This window comes from Podarcis tiliguerta (assembly GCF_965153285.1).
Source record: "Podarcis tiliguerta genome assembly, chromosome: 6".
Taxonomy (NCBI): domain Eukaryota; kingdom Metazoa; phylum Chordata; class Lepidosauria; order Squamata; family Lacertidae; genus Podarcis; species Podarcis tiliguerta.
The window spans coordinates 53,124,623-53,144,051 of NC_139539.1; the positions used below are offsets into that span (position 1 = coordinate 53,124,623).

Here is a 19,429-nt window from a genome sequence, read left to right on the forward strand (position 1 = left end):
ACGCTAACGGGGCCCCTGAGGGTGGGGAGGGGGCGTGGCTAACGGAACCCTCGCTGCTTTGAAAAGCAAAGAGGGATTTTGAAAAGGAAAAAATAATTAATTCAGAGCCCCCGGCGACCGTCACTTCCGGTTCCGATTGCAGCGCTTGGCTTCCTCCATGTAGGGCGCGAGAGTGGTGAAGTAAAGAGGGATTATTTTTTATTATTATTTTTAAGGAAAAGCTCCCATGGCAGATGTGTGTGACAAGGGAAGGTCGCAACACCTGTATTTCATTGAGGGCGACGTTTTGAATCCATTATCTACCTTTTAAACGTGTGCTCTTGTAACTGTCTTGGGACTTTTGGGTGATGGAAGGATTGTAAATACCCGAAGGAAACAAAGGCCGAGATTGATCAGTTTATTGGGTTCCCCTACATAGAAGCGCTTTAAAACGTTTTGCGTAGTTAATCTTCTGCAGGGCCTGTGCAGAACCTTTTTTAAAAAAACCTGAGGTGGACCAGAAAATTGTGCCTAATCCCGTGGCTAACCTGTGGCTTCTAAGCCAATTCCCATCTTGCCCATCCAGCACAGTCCATGGCCAGCAACGTCTACAGGGTTGTCCTGTAGCCCCCACTGTTTTACTTCTTTATTTCATTTATTTAACAAAATTAGTATACGACTTGCTTGTAATAAAACCTCTAAGTGGACTACAGGAATATAAAATAAAAGTAATAATAATAATAATTTTTTATTTATACCCTCCCTCCCCAGCTAAGGCCGGGCTCAGAGCGGCTTACAAGCAATAATAAAAACTATTATAAAAATTAATGATTATAAAACCAGTTAAAAGCAGGGATTAAAAATCATTAAAGAGATGGAGTTCCGGTGGGATGTCAATAAATAAATAAGCTTGCAGACCTCACGAAAACTGCCGCTCACCGGTCGTTAATCAAATCTATCCGCTGAGTTATGCAGACCTGCGTTACAAACAGCTGGCACTCTTGCTGTGTGGCAGATGCTGAGGTAGAGGCGCTACATATGCAGGAAGAAATCTCTTGGAGTTGGCACAACACTTTGGACTTTTAATTATCAAAGTAATTATTCCGTCTCCGAATATGAATTTTCAAAGTATCCCACACTCACAATAGATAAATTATATTTTAAAAGGTCATAAAATACAACCAGGAAACAAGGAAGATATCAGAAAAAACCATAAATTTACTAATACAATCTCTAATTCTAGAGTTGGAAGGGATCTCAGGGGTCATCTAGTCCAAACTCTTGCAATGCAGGAATCTCAACTAAAGCATCCATGACAGATGGCCATCCAACCTCTGCTTGTCACGTTTTAGTGCCTTTGAATCACAACTGCAAAGACCCTTTCCCCAGATTGCTCACCTAGCCTAAGGGCAGTAGTACCCAAGAGCCTCAGATTATTACCTTAATAGTCAAACAGGTTGGTGTGGGAGCAGGGAGTCTCTTGGGTGGGTTAACAGCTGCATTTGGACCAAATGAATTTTCTTTGAAGTATCAGAGGCATCCCTACATACAACACACTGGAGCAGACTAATCTGGATGTTGTCTGGGATAACTTGCCAAGGGGTCAGGGCTGATGTTGGCAAAAGGCACATGGTGCCTCAGATGCTTATTGGTAATCAAGAGAGAGGTAGCTCTAAACTGCACCCTTAAGCTGCAAACTGGATCCTTTAGGGGAATTGGACTCCAACTCCCAACATCTCATCATTGGCTGGGGTTGATGGGAGTAGGAGATCAAAAACATCAGGAGGACCAATAGTTCCTTAACCGGGGAAGTCACCTCACAGGTCAGGTAAGCACAGAACATGATGTGCACCTTACTATAATGACATGGTAGCAACTGTGGGGCCCAGGTCCAGCCCTCTATTTCCCATTACCCATTAGCATTCTCATGAAAACTGCTTACTGCACTAGTTGAAACAGAAATGCTTCACTATTTTCAAATGATGCAGCCTCTGGTGCCAAAAACACCTTTTATATAAGAAGTAAGTTGTCAACATTTCTTCTCCCACACCTGTCCATGCATTTCTTTTACACCTATGCTTTGTGTGCCACTACTGTGTAATATCTGGCAATGGTGGCTGCTGAAAGCCTCAATATTGCTGCTGCCTGTTCCTCACTACCTTGCACTGAGTTTGAGCTCCATTCTGTTTATTCATATCTTGCAAATAAGCTGTGCTCTTATGTTCCACCAAGTGGCTAAATCAGCTTTTCCCCAAACCAAAGTCCTCCAGATGTTTGGGCTACAACTCCCCATTATTGAACTAGGACCTGGTGGACCAGCATTCAAATCCCCACTTGGTCATGAAGGTCACTTGGACCAGTGACCTTGGACTAGTGACTGCCTTTCAGCCTAACCTACCACACAGGATTGTTGTGAGAATTATATGAGGAGGGGGAGAACCACCACTGTGAGCTTGGAGAAGAAGGTGGGATATAAATACAATAAATAAAGAAATTGACATTCTTGACCATTGGCAATTCTGGCTTATGAGAGTTGTATTCCAACGCATCTGGAGGTTGGTTTAAATAATAATAAGGCTGGTCTAAATAATAAGAAATGCAGTAGTGGAGAATACGTTAATTATTGTGCCCTACATACTGCTGTCTTTACTAATAGTGAATACTGCACTCAGTGAGATTTAGCTGAGTGCTGATCATCCACTACATCCTACATTTTGAATTATTTGTATAATCCAACATTCCTAAACCTGATACTCTCCAGAGGTTTTGGACAACTGCCATCATCCCTGACCATTGGCCATGCTGGGGCTGCTGCTAGATAGGGAGTCCAACAACAACTGGAGGGCATCAAGTTGTGGAAGCCTGATGTAAGCAAAAATGTGCATATCAGTTTTCCTTAGATGCTGGTACAAAAGTGAAAAATTATTCCTGTCAGTTTAAACTCCATGTTTGCCTGTTTACTTGTAGTTTAGTACATTTCTTTGTAAAGAAATGCCCTCAACAGAAAGCAAAAATCTATGAGACTTGATGGACCATTTGTCTTATCTTGGATGGCATTTCATCTGTTCATCTCTGATTAATTAATTACCGGATTAATAGTACATTTCACAGTAACCAAACTGCAATTTGTACAAATTTGTTTAGTCAAGGGAAGAAGCCAAAAACATTAAAATGAAACAATCCAACAAAGACAGGCAGAATGTTATAAGAAAAGAGATTATAACTAGCTCTAGTGGGAGCAAAATGAATCACATTATCAAAGCGTAATGAAACAGGGAAGGTAGAATGATAGATTATAGATGAGATTAGAGGACGGAGATTACCTAAGGGTTTTAGAAGAATTCACAAACTGTATTTTTACACAATCTTTTTGTTTTAGCACAAAAGGAAAGAGCTCATGTTTTAGAATACACTGATATTCTTTGCTCAGATAGAGACCATGTTCACTTTGTGTTCCACATTATATTATACATTCATCACCCGGTTGAAGGGACATCAGCCCCCCCATTGGACTACGTATATCTTAAAACTGTTGTGAGCAGCAGTCTATGCACATATTTTCACTTCATAAATGCTTCAGGTTCCGCAGAGTGTCTTCAGGCCGTGAGGGTGATTAATATTATAAATATTAATATTATAAAGCAATCCAGATGTGGCCCTCCAGATGTTATTGGACTCCAATTCCAAGAAGCCCTTACCTTTGGCTGTGGTGACTGCAGCTGATGGGTGTTATAGTTCAGCAAAACCCAGAGGTCCACAGGTTCCCCTTATCTGTTGTAAAGCATCGAAGCCATAAACATGAGACATGAATGTGTGTTGGCTGGGTAATCACACATACTGTGTGAATTAATGAAAAACACAGTTACTCAGCCATTATCACTCATTTGCACTATCTGTCATCTATTTACTGCATTTACATAATATAGTATAATGGAGAAGGGGAGGGAAAGAGACAAAAGCATTCAATATTTTGATCATCACATATCTGGAAATTTGAGTCCTATTTATATTCAGATGAAGGTTCTTGGAGGACAGACAGTAAATTGAAACTAACAGAAGATTCATCACAATATGACATTTCCCTGTAATTTTTCAGTGGTTCCTCGTTAAGTGAGCCAGGCAAGGCAAAATCAAGACACCACCAATGAAAGTTCAATCACTGAGATTGAGCTGTCGCTTCCTATGGTTGCATCTTGGTTTTGCCACTTGGAATGCATTTGTGAGTTTATGGAACAACGTCAGGGAAATGTCACCTCATGATATTACAGTATTTCCCTCTAAAAGTAGAGTATATGAACTTATCAGATAACCAGTTTTTTTTGCAATGGGGGTTCTGCTCTGCACAGGCAAAAGCATTCCTGGATTGACTTTATACTTGCCAAATGCTCAACGTTATGATGGGTGATGTTTCTCTGGATTTTATTATATATAATTGTCATCTGTACAAACTCGCAACAAAGACATATTGCAGCCTATTGCAGGACCCTTGTTAGAGAGAAGTCAATCACATGTGTCAAGAATATTGAACCTATTTTACTACTTTTCCTTTTCCCCATAGACATAGCAGCTTTTCACTTGGATGCAAAAAAGTAAAGATGTGAACTCAGGGACACACCATTAGGATGTGGTCCCCCTGTTAAATTGGGGGTCATAAAACTCTGATTGGCAGGCTTAATTTGGCCCAGCAGAGGCCCTAATTTAGCCTGCAAACTATTTTTACCAAAACATGCTTAGTAGCCTCACTCTACCACATGTGGGGGCAGGTACAGTGGAACGATCAGGAGCCTACAGTGAGCTCCCAATGGTCCCTTTGCAAGAGGGGCTCCATGTCAGTGCCAATCAGCTGATCAGCTCCGACAGAGAGACGCGCATGGATCAGCTGCACTAGTGAATTCCTGCTTGGGAATTCCCCAGTGCAATTGAGAGAGCTCTGTTTTGAAGCAATTTGCATTGAAAGTGCTTGCTACATCAGAAACTCTGCAAAGGAAAAATATATTAATTTCAGCAAACATTTCAAAGCAAACCACACGAACGGAGCATGCGTCTTTGAAGGCACGCTCCCCCTGCCAATCAGCTTTCAAATGTGCATACTCTATTAGTGCAAAGCAGTTTTCTTGCTACAATGGGGTGGGGATGGAGAAGTTCCATTTAAAATTACCCAGAATGGGAGTCATGTGGCACCTTGGAAACTAACAGGTTTATTCTGAAGCGAGCTCTATTCCACCATAATATATCTGCTTGCCTTTATGACACCACAGATCTCTTTTTTATTACTCTTGTTTTTATGTTAGTGTCTCTTCATCATACCTATTGGTAGACTGGTCCAATGAGACATGGACTTTAGTATACATAGTTTCAAATGCATTTCAAGACCAGCTTTGGGGCGGGGAATGAATGAAGGTACTGGGTTGAAAATATTACAATAAAATCACAGAGAGATCCAGTTATCATGGGACAGAGCTCCCTTGATGGCAGCAAATGGTGGATCCAGACAAGGCTAAGCAGTGGGGTGCCTCTGCTGCATCCAGCCCCTTCCAGTATGGCAGACTGAGGGTTTGGACTGGTGTGCCTAGGGCACTTAATATACACTGAGTATAAAGAGAAGAAAGTGTGGGAGATTTAAGCAGTCAAACCTAACAATGCATATTTGCTAGCTGGTATATGAAGGGCCACGACTGGATCTAATGGTCAGGGATCCCTTCACCTTTACCTTATATGAAGGGGTTAAGGATCACAGGGTTCTAATTGAAAGAGTAGGCTAGTTAGGTCACGCCCCCTTTTCTCCTGAAAGGGAGGAAGTAAAGACTGTTTCCTGTCCCTTCCCAGGTGGGTGTGTCTCATCTTGGTTCACAACCTCAGGCACATTGTTGTAGTTCTTCCCAAGTATTTTACCTGTATTATTTTATTGCTGCTGCAGAAGGAAAATGCATGCCAGAAACTGTAAGTATTTTAAACTTACTTTGTTGGTATGTGGTTTGTTTATTGGAAAGGGCATAAAAAGGGGGTTAGCTGCTTCACACAGCTGAACACAATAAGTAAGGTTTAATAACCTGTATTCCTACACTTCACTAAACTGCTTAATGATGGGAATTAAATTCTGCTGTGGGCTTTCTCCCACCAGAAAAATTGCAAAGCCCTGTATTTTGAAAACAGGGACCAGCCGTTTTCCTTTGTGTTCATCCACACACGTGGGTCTCTAGAGTTTTAAATATAACTAATATATCCTCTTACCAATTTTCATATCAGGAAGGTGGGGGGGGGGGGAAGAAGTGGGTTAAAAAAACAACAGTGAAGCAATGCAAAGACAGTAGTAGGTGTGCTACAGTACTATGTGGAGCAGAACACAAATGAATATGGCGTCCAAGCATATGAGTAAGATTCAATCAGTGTGCGAGAGAGACCCATTTCCAGCTAGAAAGAGCGAGATCGATAATGTATACAAACGCCTAAAGAGGGGAAATTACTTTCTGCAGTCAGCTAGAGACCAGATACTATAATATCAAATTTGCTTATTAATTCCAATTCAGCAGATTCATGTTGAAGCGGGGGCCGGGGGGAGCAGATAGGGGAAATGTTGGAGAAAAGTGATTATAAGGTCTGTTACAAATGTCCAGGAAAGTTGGACTTCACTTATTCCTGAGTGTTTCTATTTTAAATGCCTTTGACCTATGTTATCAATGGGAACTTGGCCCAACCTATGTGAATTGGAACCTGTTGGCAGGTCCTAACTCCCACCAGCGCCAGACAACATGGTCAATAGTCAGGATGATGGGAGTCACAGGCGTACAACATTTCGAGGATCACAGTTTTCTATCCCTGGCTTGTTTAAATAGGAAAAGGAGATTGTTGGACAATGGCTTCTTCATGCCATTAGAAGATGTTTAGGCAAATGAGCCCTCAATATTATCTGATGGTGCCTGGTCCTCTGGTGGTACTCCTTTCTTCTTCGGTGATCACTTGTAGCCATGTAAGATTGTCTTCCATGAATGTGGTCTTAACAGTGTGTCCGTAAGTGACTTTGGAGGCCAGTGCTGGATCCCCACATCTTCCACAGTGGGGTCATAGATTTCTGGGTGGGAGTTGATCACAGTGAAGATTTGCCAAATGTGCCTTCCTCTTAGCTCTTCCTGAGTTCATGCTTCTTCAAAGTCCATGATGCCTTTGGTGAAGGCTGTTCTCAACTGGAGCGCTCGGAGGCTAGTGTTTCCCAGTTGTTGGTGTTTATACTACTTTTTTTTTTTTTGGCCTTGAGAGCGTCTTTAAACCTCTTTTGTTATCCACGGACATTACACTTTACATTCTTAAGTTGGGAATAGAGTAGTTGCTTTGGAAGACGATAATCAGGCATCCAAACAACATGACCAGTCCAATGAAGCTGATGTTGAAGAATCATTGCTTCGACAGTGGTGATCTTTGCTTCTTCCAGTACGCTGACATTAATTTGCCTGTCTTCCCAAGTGATATATAATTTTTTTCAGAGACACTGTTGATAGAATCTTTTGAGGAGTTGGAGGTGTTTATAAATGGTCCATGTTTCACAGTAAAGGTGGTAGCACAATAGCTTTGTAAACAAGCATTTTGGTTTCCCTGCAAATTCCCTGGTGTACTAAAGTAGTTAAGGGAACAGAATTGGCATTGCAATAAGGAAGGACAAGTATACTGCCCAACAGCTGTGGAAGATTTATTTATTTGTTTGTTTATGGTGTTTCTTTCCCACCCTTTATAATTCCACCCCCATGTGTCATTTCCAGAATCTTCAAGGGTAGACTAGAAGCTTTTTAGATTTGAAACGTATAAAAGCTGCCTTATACTATTGTCTACACTGGCCGGCAGTGGATTGCCATGATTTCAGACAAGTAATATTCCCAGCCCATATGGAGATGGTGGGAAATGAACCAGAGACCTCCTGGATGGAAAATGGATGCTCTGCCAGTGAGCTATAGCCTTTCCCCGTGGGGAGAAAACTGTAGGGGATGAAAGTGGTATTCTGAAGTATGCTTGTTCTTTCCCTACTTCACAAGAGGCCTTAGGAAAGGAGATTTAGAATAGTAAAAGACAAAGGGGGAAGGGCTAAGCACTGTTCTAATAAAATTCAGACTTATTTACAGCTGCTTTAAAGTAGGAATAAAAATGCTCAGTTGTTTTTCTCTTGCATAATGTGTAGTTTGAAATAAAAGAGAGAGCAGGCTCCAGTACTCACTGATGCAAAACCCTTTGTGCCTCAGTGTGTTTCAGAGTAAAACACTTCTACAGGAGCCTGAAAAGCTTGTGAGTTCTTAAAAATCCCCAAAACATCTTATTCTTAAAATCTTAACCGGTCAAGAACCAGCTTGCAAAATTAGTAGAACAGAAATATTTTCACTCCACATCTATGTTGAACCTCTGTACTGTTGAGATGCCTTCCACCGCCCTTTCCCTTATGGTAATATGTAGCTTGACCATATTACTTGTTACTGTGTAATGTCATTAAGTGGACGAGCAGCAGTTAAAAGAAGGAAAACCAGGTCATGAGTGAACCAGGAGTTGAGGACATTGTGAGGCAAAATATGAGAGAAGTAGAAAAAGCACATGTTGACTTGATGTGTGAGATCAAAGGTAATGTGAGAGGGCATCTTCTTGTGCAATGGGACTTGTAATGGAAGTACAGCGGTACCTTGGTTCTTAAACTTAATCTGTTCCGGAAGTCCGCTCCAAAACCAAGGCGCGCTTTCCCATAGTAAGTAATGCAAAATGGATTAATCCGTTCCAGACTTTTAAAAACAACCCCTAAAACAGCAATTTAACATTAATTTTACTATCGAACGAGACAATTGATCCATAAAATGAAAGCAATAAACAATGTACTGCAGTCACACAATCAATCACTCAGTAGCTGAACTGGGTTCCACACAGTCACAAAAAATAAAACAAAAAGAGCCGCAAAAACAAAAACACACAATAAATAGCAAAAATAGACAGACCTCAGCGTAACACTCAAAACGGAAGTGTGCCACTTAAATCGGAAGCGTAACACACAAAACGGACCATGTTCGACTTCCAAAAAAAGTTCGCAAACCGGAACACTTACTTCTAGGTTTTCAGTGTTTGGGTTCCAAGTTGTTTGAGTACCAAGGCGTTTGAGAACCAAGGTACTACTATATTGTTACGCAAGTGGGGGTACATCATTGGAAGTTACCCAGAAGTACGTGGACCAGTCTTGAAAGTGGCAGGTGAGCCTGAACAAGCTGCACTGTCTTTATATAGCCAACCTAGGTTTATGATAGCAGAGATCCAGATCAGTGTTTCCAGCCTAAGACGTCATTGTTTCTGTTACTGATTCACATCTTCCAACGTTGATGTAGATCAGGTGCTTCAAGCAAATTTATCCCAGAGACACGTGAAATGATGCTGCTAAACACATCAAAACTGTGCTTAGTTCCCTGCACTGAAACAGTACGTGTGTGCTATTGTATTAAATTAGAATGCCCAGTAGGTGATTGCTTTTGTTCAAAAGCTCAGTCTCTCTATATAAAATTAATAATTTTCCTCAGCAGCTATGCTGCCTAAGCAAAGTTTAGCCTAAAACAATTCTTCTACTCACATTATAAACCCATGAAAATAGGGGGCTTATAATGCGAAGGCAGCTAGACCTTTAACAATAGCGTCATGAAAGACGCTGCTATAATTAATGATACTTCAGGAAGATTTATGGGCCTCAGACGGAGATAAAACAGAAATATCATTGCTTCTTTGCCTCCCATCATTTTATCCTCTATAAAATTTTATGTGAAATAAGTCAAATGAAAAATGTAAGCTCTTAATCTTTTCCTCGAGTCCCATCTATTACTTGATGAACACTTTTGTAGAATAAATTAGAGCTTTTTATTTCTTATGTATGCACCATTTTGTATTTGAAAAGCAGGGGGAAAGACATTGTTGGACTGGCTAAGGCACCATCCAGAGTATGGATAGTGAGGAAATGAAAAAGCAACAACTTCGGTTGCAATATATTCTTTGATTTTTGGTAAAATCTTCCCTGAAATTATTCCACATTCAAGCAGTCGATAGGACTGGCCCTTTGCTGTACAGTTTAGCTCTGGACAATGGTGAATTTTCAGAAATCCCAGAGTAAACCTTATCCAGCTGCTGCTGCTGCTGCTGCTGCTGCTGCTGCTACTACTACTACTACTACTACTACTACTAGGAAGCAAGAGTCAGGAACAAAAGTAGAGACAAATATAGGAAATGACTTAAACAAGTGAAATTGCTTTAGCAAATATTCTAAATCATAATATGCTCAGTATCAATAGCAGTAAGAGATGAAAACCGAAAGCAGAGCTAGACATCAGGGCCAGAATGGAGATAATGAAGAAGGAGCAAGGGAAGGGATTGGGGCTGCCACACAAAGCAGAGATGGAACTCTTTACAGTGGACAAGTATTACTAAGTCTTCTTTTGTGTGGGGATAGCAGGAAAACAGGCATTAATCAGGCCCTTCCAAACATAAAGGTAAAGGTAAAGGGACTCCTGACCATTAGGTCCAGTCGTGACCGACTCTGGGGTTGCGGCGCTCATCTCGCCTTACTGGCCAAGGGAGCCGGCATACAGCTTCCATCATGTGGCAGCATGACTAAGCCGCTTCTGGCGAACCAGAGCAGCGCATGGAAACGCCGTTTACCTTCCTGCCGGAGCAGTACCTATTTATCTACTTGCACTTTGAACTTTCGAACTGCTAGGTGGGCAGAAGCAGGGACCGAGCAACGGGAGCTCACTCCGTCGCGGGGATTCAAACCGCCGACCTTCTGATCAGCAAGTCCTATGCTCTGTGGTTTAATCCACAGCGCCACATAACAAATTTGGGAGAAATTCCACCTGTGAGGCACTGCAGGAAACAACTAAGGGAACTCAAGTGGTCCAGAGCACTAACGCTGAACCACAGCACCCCCTCCCCTACATTATACATAACACTGTCTCACATAAGTAACATGACTGGTGAGGACCCAGCAGCCTCAGTGACCCAGCAGCCTAGGCACTGCATACATTCATTCATTCAGTGCAGCCTAGGCGCTGAATTTAGAATCTGAGTTCTCCTTAATGACACACATCAATTCTTTATAGAAGCAAACTTTACTGGGGTTATTTAAGTAACAACAGAAAAAGATCCTGTAGCCCAATGCAATATAAATGAGTAAAACAAATTAGAAGTTCAGGGACCCTTGGAGTATAGAACCAGTACACACTAAAGTAAGAAAGGCTTTCCCAGCTAACATTAGCATATACCTTTCTCTCCAGCGTCAAACCAACCAGTCCTAGCACTGCATCCAGGCACCAGCTTAAAAGTTGGGTGTCATCATTGTGCCCCAAGCCTAATAACTATTTCCAATAGCTTCATATATACATTAAAGGGAAAGGACCCCTGGGCAGTTAAGTCCAGTCAAACTTGACTAGGGGGTGCAGACCTCATCTCGCTTCAGGCCGAGGGAGCTGGCGTCTGTCTGCAGACAGCTTTCCGGGTTATGTGGCCAGAATGACTAAACCGCTTCTGGCACAAAAGGACACTGTGATGAGTGCCAGAGCACATGGAAATGGCGCATTGGGGGGTGGAATAGTGCCCTGCTGGACATACTCTCCTACAGAGTGAATAAAAAATTGTGATTTATAAAATAATAAAAGAAAACTTTTTTTAAAGTAAACACCAAGTTTCTCTATAATAATAACTTATTTAATAGTAATTAATCTGAGTACAAGTATGCAAGCCTTACACTTAATTTCAGAACTGAATTAATGCCTCCTTCCAGATACATTGAGCTAAAGGAGGCTCTTCTATGTAAATGAACCAATTTGATCATTTCTCAGGATTCTTTTCCACTCTACCTACCAAGCACAGGTACTTCATATTCACTTTATAGTGAAAATAAACTGCTCCAGTTCATCCAGTAATTATCACACTTTTCTTCAACCTGTCAGTTATGAGCTTTTCATTTTTGCTACTTTGTTTTTGTGAGTGGGGGGCTGGTCCAAAGCCGAGTAAAGCAGAAAGGAGCAACGCTGGAAAGAAAAGGAGGCAATGTGCTGTGTGCAGGTTTCTTATATACGCACGTTGAGCTTCACAAATACCATGGCAGATAGTCATAAGGCAGGCCCTATATATGGGAATATATAGGTAGGGAAAAAGGGAAAACACATTCAGTACAACAAATAAATGCTACACCTGGTTGTAAAAATGAAACAACAGTGCAAAAAATGCACCATTTACTTGCAACTTAACACAAGTCCTTGCTCAAATTTGTACCATTGTTCATCAAGCATATGAAGTTTCCATGAGAAACTTGATTTAAGTAGGTATCTCACTTCCCCCGCCCCTGCCAATTTAAAACATTTCTTTAAATTACCTTGATTGAAATCAGTTCTGCCTGCTTTTACAACTTCTGTCCATAAACTGCGAGAAATCCTGGCGAATGAGCTGGAGACAAGCAAATGGTTCGATAGTGGAACAATTGATGGTAGTCCTCCCTTGTTGAAGGTCTTCAGAGAAGGAACTGGACAGTCAACTTTTGCAGATGCTCCAGTTCTGGATTTCCTGTCTTGAGATTAGAGTATGCATGTGCGTGGAGTAGGTGGCCTATGATGCTTCCTTCAACCAGCGGTGGAGTGTATCTTCCCCGTGCCCAGAGTGATGTGAGGAGGATGCAACAGGGCAGGCACACGCCCTTCCAATCATCCCCGAGGCAATGCCCCCCCCCCCGTTACCCTGCGCATGCTACACTGTGGACTCAAACTAAGCATTACCTCTTGGTTCCTCCTTGGTGAATCTCAACATCTTCTCCACCTTATTCCACAAGGAGAACTGGCTAGATCAACCATATAGGAAGAGGACAATTCAAGGGCCATTCAGTATGTCAGAATCAGCATGCAACTGTCGATTTTTGCAGTTCTTTCAGTATAACCAGCAACCTGTGTAAGCTGAAAGAGTGCTTCACGACTCCCTGTAACACCACAAAAGCAGATTATGGGGTAGGTTGCCCATTTCCTGTGGGAAGCCAGCATGCTAGAACAATACATGGATCTGGGTTCTCTTGCTGCTATAGAGCATTGGCTGCACCAATGGGATTCTCCGTGGTAGCGGGTTCTAGAATGTCTTCTAAATATATGCTGTAACATTCCTTTGAACTGATCCCGCCCACAGAGCTTGGTGGCTAACTAGGTTTTCAGCCCATCTATTATTGATCATGCCTCTTAAGTCTGCAGGAGATTACTTTAACATAAGATTATTGCTGCTCTGCATTGTCTGACTTTTAAGTTTCGGAAGCAGAATTGATCTTTGATGTGTTTTAAGTCTATAGTAATTTGAAGCTCAAACAGACTGACTGCAGCTTTATGGGAACAAAGCTATTGGAACATGATAGACCTTGCCATGACAGGGCTCCGTCTGACCTAATTTTTCTTCTGGGCTTATCTTTTTCATTCATCAAAGTTGCACAAAGCCTTTGGAAAGCTGGGTTTCAATGGAAACACCTGCAGAACTCTGAAAGCCACCTCATAAGTGGGTTTCTGCTTCTCTACCACCAAATATACTATGTCTAAATGTGCTGTTTTGCAGTTTCTACACCCCCTTTTGTTGAAACTAATGAGTCACGATTAGAGTAATGCTTTTCTGTGACTTCAAAACCATTTTGCTTAATGAGGTACTAAGTCTTTATAATTAGGCCCAGAAGGGAACTGGGACATGGCCCCTTAAGAACAATAATTATTTAGGTTATTTATGGTAATAAAATGTAGAAAATAGGAATGCTTCCTCAGAATGTGGCTATTTATTCTTTTACATATTGCCTAACAGGCAATTACCCTATTAATGCAACGTTTTGTTGCTAAAGACATTAATTGAAATGTAAATTAAATGTAAATTGGCTAATTAAATTGATATGTAATGAACTTGTCATGCAGGCCTCTGAGATCAGATGCATTTGGCTAATAAACAAGTATTACTGAAGTACAATTGTGCCAGTAGAGTTTAAGTTGCATAAGCACTGCCTTTATATGTAGCCTCAATATCAAGTGGTTTGCAATGAGTGGTTACAATGAGATGTTTCAACTTTAGTAATATGACTCTTCGTGTGCAGCAAACTCCTGAGCAATTTCAGTGGAGTTGTTAATTTCATTCCTTAATTTTTTTGGTGGTTGATAGAGTTAAGCGCTGAATGTTTTCTGGGCCACTGACGGAGCCCACTGAGCAGTAGTCATGAGAACTGTGGGACTTTATGAAGAATGAAAACTTAGCATTTATATTGCACTTCATAGTGCTTTGCATACATATTCTCAGCAAACCTTGAAATTTTCACAGGCAAGCCAATATTTATTAATCGCAGAAGGCCTGATCCAGAGGCTTCAGCTGGGGCAAAATGCTGCAGCTAAGCTGTTGATGGAGACAGACTGTTGCCAGCTGATAACTCAGGTGCTCAAAAGCTTCCACTGGCTGCACATATGCTGCTGGGCCAAATTCAAGGCTCTTATATTATTTTACAAGGCCTTTAACAACTTGGGTCCAACTTGGGACTGCCTGTTAGCGGCTCGGATGCACAGTTTATATCCACCAGTTGCTTGTGTTCGGTGTTGCGGTCCCAGTTTGATGGAACTTTTTTCCAGCTGAGGTCAGACAGACCCTCTCCCTGTTGAATTTCCTGGGCCTTTTATTGCAGCAGGTATTTGAACTGATTTTATAGTTTTAACTCATTTTTAGTCTCCTGCACACTGACTATAATTAAGCAGTATGCAAGCTGTTGAAATTAAACCAATAAATAAACTAACTCTCTTTCATTAGAAGCTTCTAAGCAGAGTCTGGACAGTCTTATCAGGGATCCTGTCGCAGTGGGTTCCAAAGGCCTAGTGGCTGTTGCTTAGATTAGGCTAAAACGTTGCTTATACTTTCAGAAACCTCTAAATAAGTCAAGACAGACTCAGAAATCTCTTATGAGTTCCATTTCCCATCACTTGCTATGTGATAGCTGGAGATGTCAAGGATCAAAGCTGGGGGTTTTTTGCATGCAGAGTGTGTGCTCTGCCACTGAGCTGTTTCCATCCCTACAGTCACTGTACACTTTGCCATTGCCACGGTGCCTGTACCCGCTTGCTAACTGCTGCTGCCATTTTTATTTTATGCATATTAGGCTCTGTTCAGAAGATCAAACCTAAAAATGGTCATAGCAGAAATGAACCGTGGTGGTGGCTGGGAGGGTCAAGGGGAGGCAGAATCAGAAGGCATTTGCATTGGGTAGCAGGTAGTTGGTTCCAAATATGTGAAAATGATGAGGATTTTATTATTTGTATCCCACCTATCTATATCCCACTCTGGGCAGCTTCCAACAAATATAAAAGCATGCTAAAACATGGGAGATTAAAAACTTTCCTATACAAGACTGCCTTCAGATGCCTTCTAAAAGTTATATAGTTATCTGTCTCCTTGACATCTGATGGGAGGGCGTTCCACAGGGACTCTCAATAAAACAGGCGCATGGATACAGGGGAGCACATGCCACTGATCCCAAATCCCAGCATTTTTTCTTTCTTTCTGTATCCTTTCAGGGGGGAGGGATTGTTATTTGAGCCTGAGAATCTCTGCCGCTTCAAAATCAGCCTCTCAAATTAAAAAGAAGCATGGTTAGAAAATGGATCAGCTGGCTGCATCTATGGTAATGAGCGTAAAACGTATGCAGTCCAGTCACTTTGCTTGTCCTGTATCATATCTTTCAGCAGGCTAATTTTCCAGGCTGAAATGCACAGAGGATTTTGGTTCAGTGGGTTTAACTGAAGCGCAGCTATCTGGAAATGGCAGCGTTATCTACTATAAAGTAATGCCTTTCATTTGATCTCCTATTTTAGGCTAGGCCAGCAAAGTCTTAAATGCCTGGAAAAGTATCTCATCATACGCTGGTCCTCGGGTAGGTCATCTAGTCCAAGGCTGCCAAGTCATTTTCCAGCACCAGTTTCTGAGATGACCCAAGATCTTAACAATCTCCCTTCTTGTTGTGCTGCACAACTGCATTTTGTGCACAGGAAACCATTTCCCCCTTCATTTTTTAATTTAAGGAGCAACCTGCCTTCCTAGAGTTCCAGTTCTTCTGGGAGTATTTAGAAACACACACATACCAATTTATACAGCTATCTTGTTTTCCATTATATACCTTCAAAGTGCTCACAATATGAAATATATTCCATGGGTGAAGAAATAGTAGCCAACATTGGCCTACAGTACAAATTAATTATGAGGAGGAATTGAACGAGAATTTGAAAATAATAAAGCTTGACGACTTTGGAGTATTCAGAGTAGTTCACATATATTTAAATATAGGAAAGCACTCTCCTAAGGGTCCCAAACATTAACTGACCAGTAGTCAGTGCATTTATTAAAATGTTCAACATGCACACTACTGCTTGTCATCCCGAGGTCTTACTCTTGCGTAGGGATGCAGATGGCGCTGTGGTCTAAACCACTGAGCCTCTGGGGCTTGATGATCAAAAGTTGACAGTTGGAATCCCCACAATGGGGTGAGCTCCCGTTGCTTGGTCTCAGCTCCTGCCAACCTAGCAGTTCGAAAGCACGCCAGTGCAGGTAGATAAATAGGTACCGCTGTGGCGGGAAGGTAAACGGCGTTTTCGTGCACTCTGGTTTTCTTCACAGTGTTCCATTACACCAGAAGCGGTTTAGTCATTCTGGCCACACACCTGGAAAGCTGTCTGTGGACAAATACCGGCTCCCTCGGCCTGAAAGCAAGATGAGTGCTGCAACCCCATAGTCACCTTTGACTGGACTTAACCATTCAGGGTTCCTTTACCTTTTACCTTACTCTTGCATCTGCCTTTCCCACCCTTCCTGCCAGTCCCCCCCCCCCCCCCCCATCTTCCACAGGAGGGAAATATTGCCTTGGGAAAAGGGTTAACAGGTGAGGGAGAGCAAAAGAGTGGATCAGGCAAGTGGACAAGGCGACATCCTGCATGAAGTGTTGGACACACAATCCCTAAGACTGGAAGAGGGCCTTTTTGGTGGTGGGCCCTGTTTATGGAATGCTTTCCCCAGAGAGGATTGCCCGATGCCTATTCTTGCTATCGTTCTGTCACCAAGTGAAGACCATTAAACATTCTCCATGGTCTTAGTTTTAAAACCAAAATAGTACTACTTCCAGTTGTTTGCCTACCGGTTTGGCTTTCATATTTATTTATTGCGTTTTTCATTGTGTAAATCATTCTGAGGCTATTTATATTGAAGGAGAGGTTTTGACAATACCATGTACATCTTCAAAATGGGTGTATTCCTCACTCCTATTCTCAGGAGTAGAAGTGGGAGATTTGGATGGCTCAGCTAATGTGGCAACAGCTTCACTTGCCAACACAGGGTGTCTTCCTTACCTTTTCAGCCTTTGCACCTCAATCCAAACCGGTCCTGTCACTGCAGTGGCAATGAGGAGCAGGGAGTATTCCCATAGCTCAGGTCCTTTAGCTGCATAGCTGGTCATGCTCGATTATGATCTTCGCACGGTAGGTAGATAGTTTGCATCAGTCTAAAGCTCACTTTGGTTCCTTCCATTTCATTTCCACTAATGGCATCTTGACATGCACTTTATGGTGTCTTCACTTCTTTCAAAGATCTAGATTTTTGGAGAAACGGCCAGTAAATGTAGTTAGGAAATCCATTGCACTCTTGCAATATTATTAATCAAACATACATCATCACTCCCCACAGCCCTTCAGGGTGTGACCTTTGCTCAGTTCCCTACCCCCCCCCCCCTTTACAGGCATTAAATAAATCAGTCCGAGCACAAAGTCAGTCAGCTTCTGATCCTGATATTACTTTAGCTGATTTGTTTCCACCAGGTGTCCCTAAATGGTTAACATCTGCGGTTTCCAGAGAGAGAAACGTGATGAACACAGCAAGAGGGTAAGAGCTGATTAAAATTCATCCTGCTATATCATCCATAAATAAGAAATAAAGATGAGAAGAAAGAAAGAGACATGTCTGTGATTAATCAATCTTAAAATGGTCACTGCCTGCTTCCTGCTTTTCATACAAATGCAGCTCACATACAGACCCCCAAAGAGTGGCAAGCATATTGCTTTTATTAGCCAGAAATATGAAATTCAACAAATATCAGGTATTTTATTCAGATGCACACTCAAACAGTATTATAAATCACAACATCATCAAACTATGCAAAGTCAAGTATTAACGATCTGGGTCTCCATTCAGCTGCTGATAGTATTGACATGTTAGGGAAAGCTGAAAGTCTTCATTGATTAGTCCATGTGATTAACCAGTTGATTAATCACAAATTCAAGGAGCCTTTTCAATGAGAGCTATCCCCAGGGGTTGCAGTGCTGATAGCATCATTGTGATGAATCTGTGATCTCTTGAATTAAGCCATGTGTTTTGATGATGTTCTAAACAAGGAGCTGCCAGGGTTATTTAAGTAAAGGTAAACTAATCTATACTAAGAGGATCCTGTTCTGCTATCAGTTACACATAGCCACATGTTGAAATGGTGGGCAGGGTTGCAAATAAGAGATGCTGTAATCTTGATTGTGCAGTCAATTTGCCCAATTAAAAAGATAATATGCAAAAGAGTGAACTGATTTAAAAGATCATCAGTTTATTGCACAGTGTTGCAATGTTCAACCCAGTGAATTAGAATGAGAAAATTCTACAAATCTTAGAATAATAGAATTGTACAGTTGGAGTCTACCCCAAGGGTCATCTAGTCAAACCCCATGCAAAGCAGGAATCTCAACTGGATCATACATGACAGATGGCCCTCAAGAACTTCCAAGGAAGGAGAATTCACAACCTCCCAAGGGAATCTGTTCCACAGTCTCATAGCTCTTACTGTCAGAAAGTTCTTTCTGATGTCTAGTCAGAATCTCCTTTCTTGTAACTTGAACCCATCCAAGTTTGCTTCATTTTCCATGTGGCAGCCCTTTAGATATTTGAAGATGGCTACCATATCTCTTCAGTCTCCTCTTTAACAGGCTAAACATATCCAGCTTCCTCAACTGCTCCTCATAAGGCTTGGTTTCCAGACCCCTGATCATCTTGGTTGTCCTCCTTTGCACATGGTTCCAGCTTATATCCTTCTTAAATTGCGGTGCCCAGAACTGGACACAGTATTGCAGGTGTGGTCTGACCAAGGCAGAATAGAGTGGGACTATTACTTCCCTTGATCTAGACACTTTTCTCAATTTCTAGATTCCAGTCATGGGTCTCATCCCACCAAGTTTCAGTAATGCCTAGGTTAGTTGATCAAAAGAGGAAAATGAAACCTAGCTTTCTCTGGTCCAGATATCGGTGTCCCTAGTTGGCTGCCTATGATTTTTTTTTATTCCTGATTCTTGTCCTACTGTTGCCCCTTGTCAAACCAAAAACCCAAACTAAAAACCCAACACTCAACCACAGCATCTGTTTATAACACAAATCTTCCAAACTGCCT

At 41.7% G+C, this 19,429-nt stretch overlaps 1 long non-coding RNA gene across 1 annotated transcript; it reads left to right on the forward strand.

The window, feature by feature from the left end:
- The first annotated feature begins 80 nt into the window (after nucleotides 1-80).
- LOC310680857 lies at nucleotides 81-6,493 on the forward strand. The gene is made up of 3 exons (XR_014512990.1): nucleotides 81-180; nucleotides 4,076-4,198; nucleotides 5,806-6,493. It is a non-coding gene; the product is annotated as an uncharacterized lncRNA (long non-coding RNA).
- Nucleotides 6,494-19,429: the final 12,936 nt, after the last annotated feature.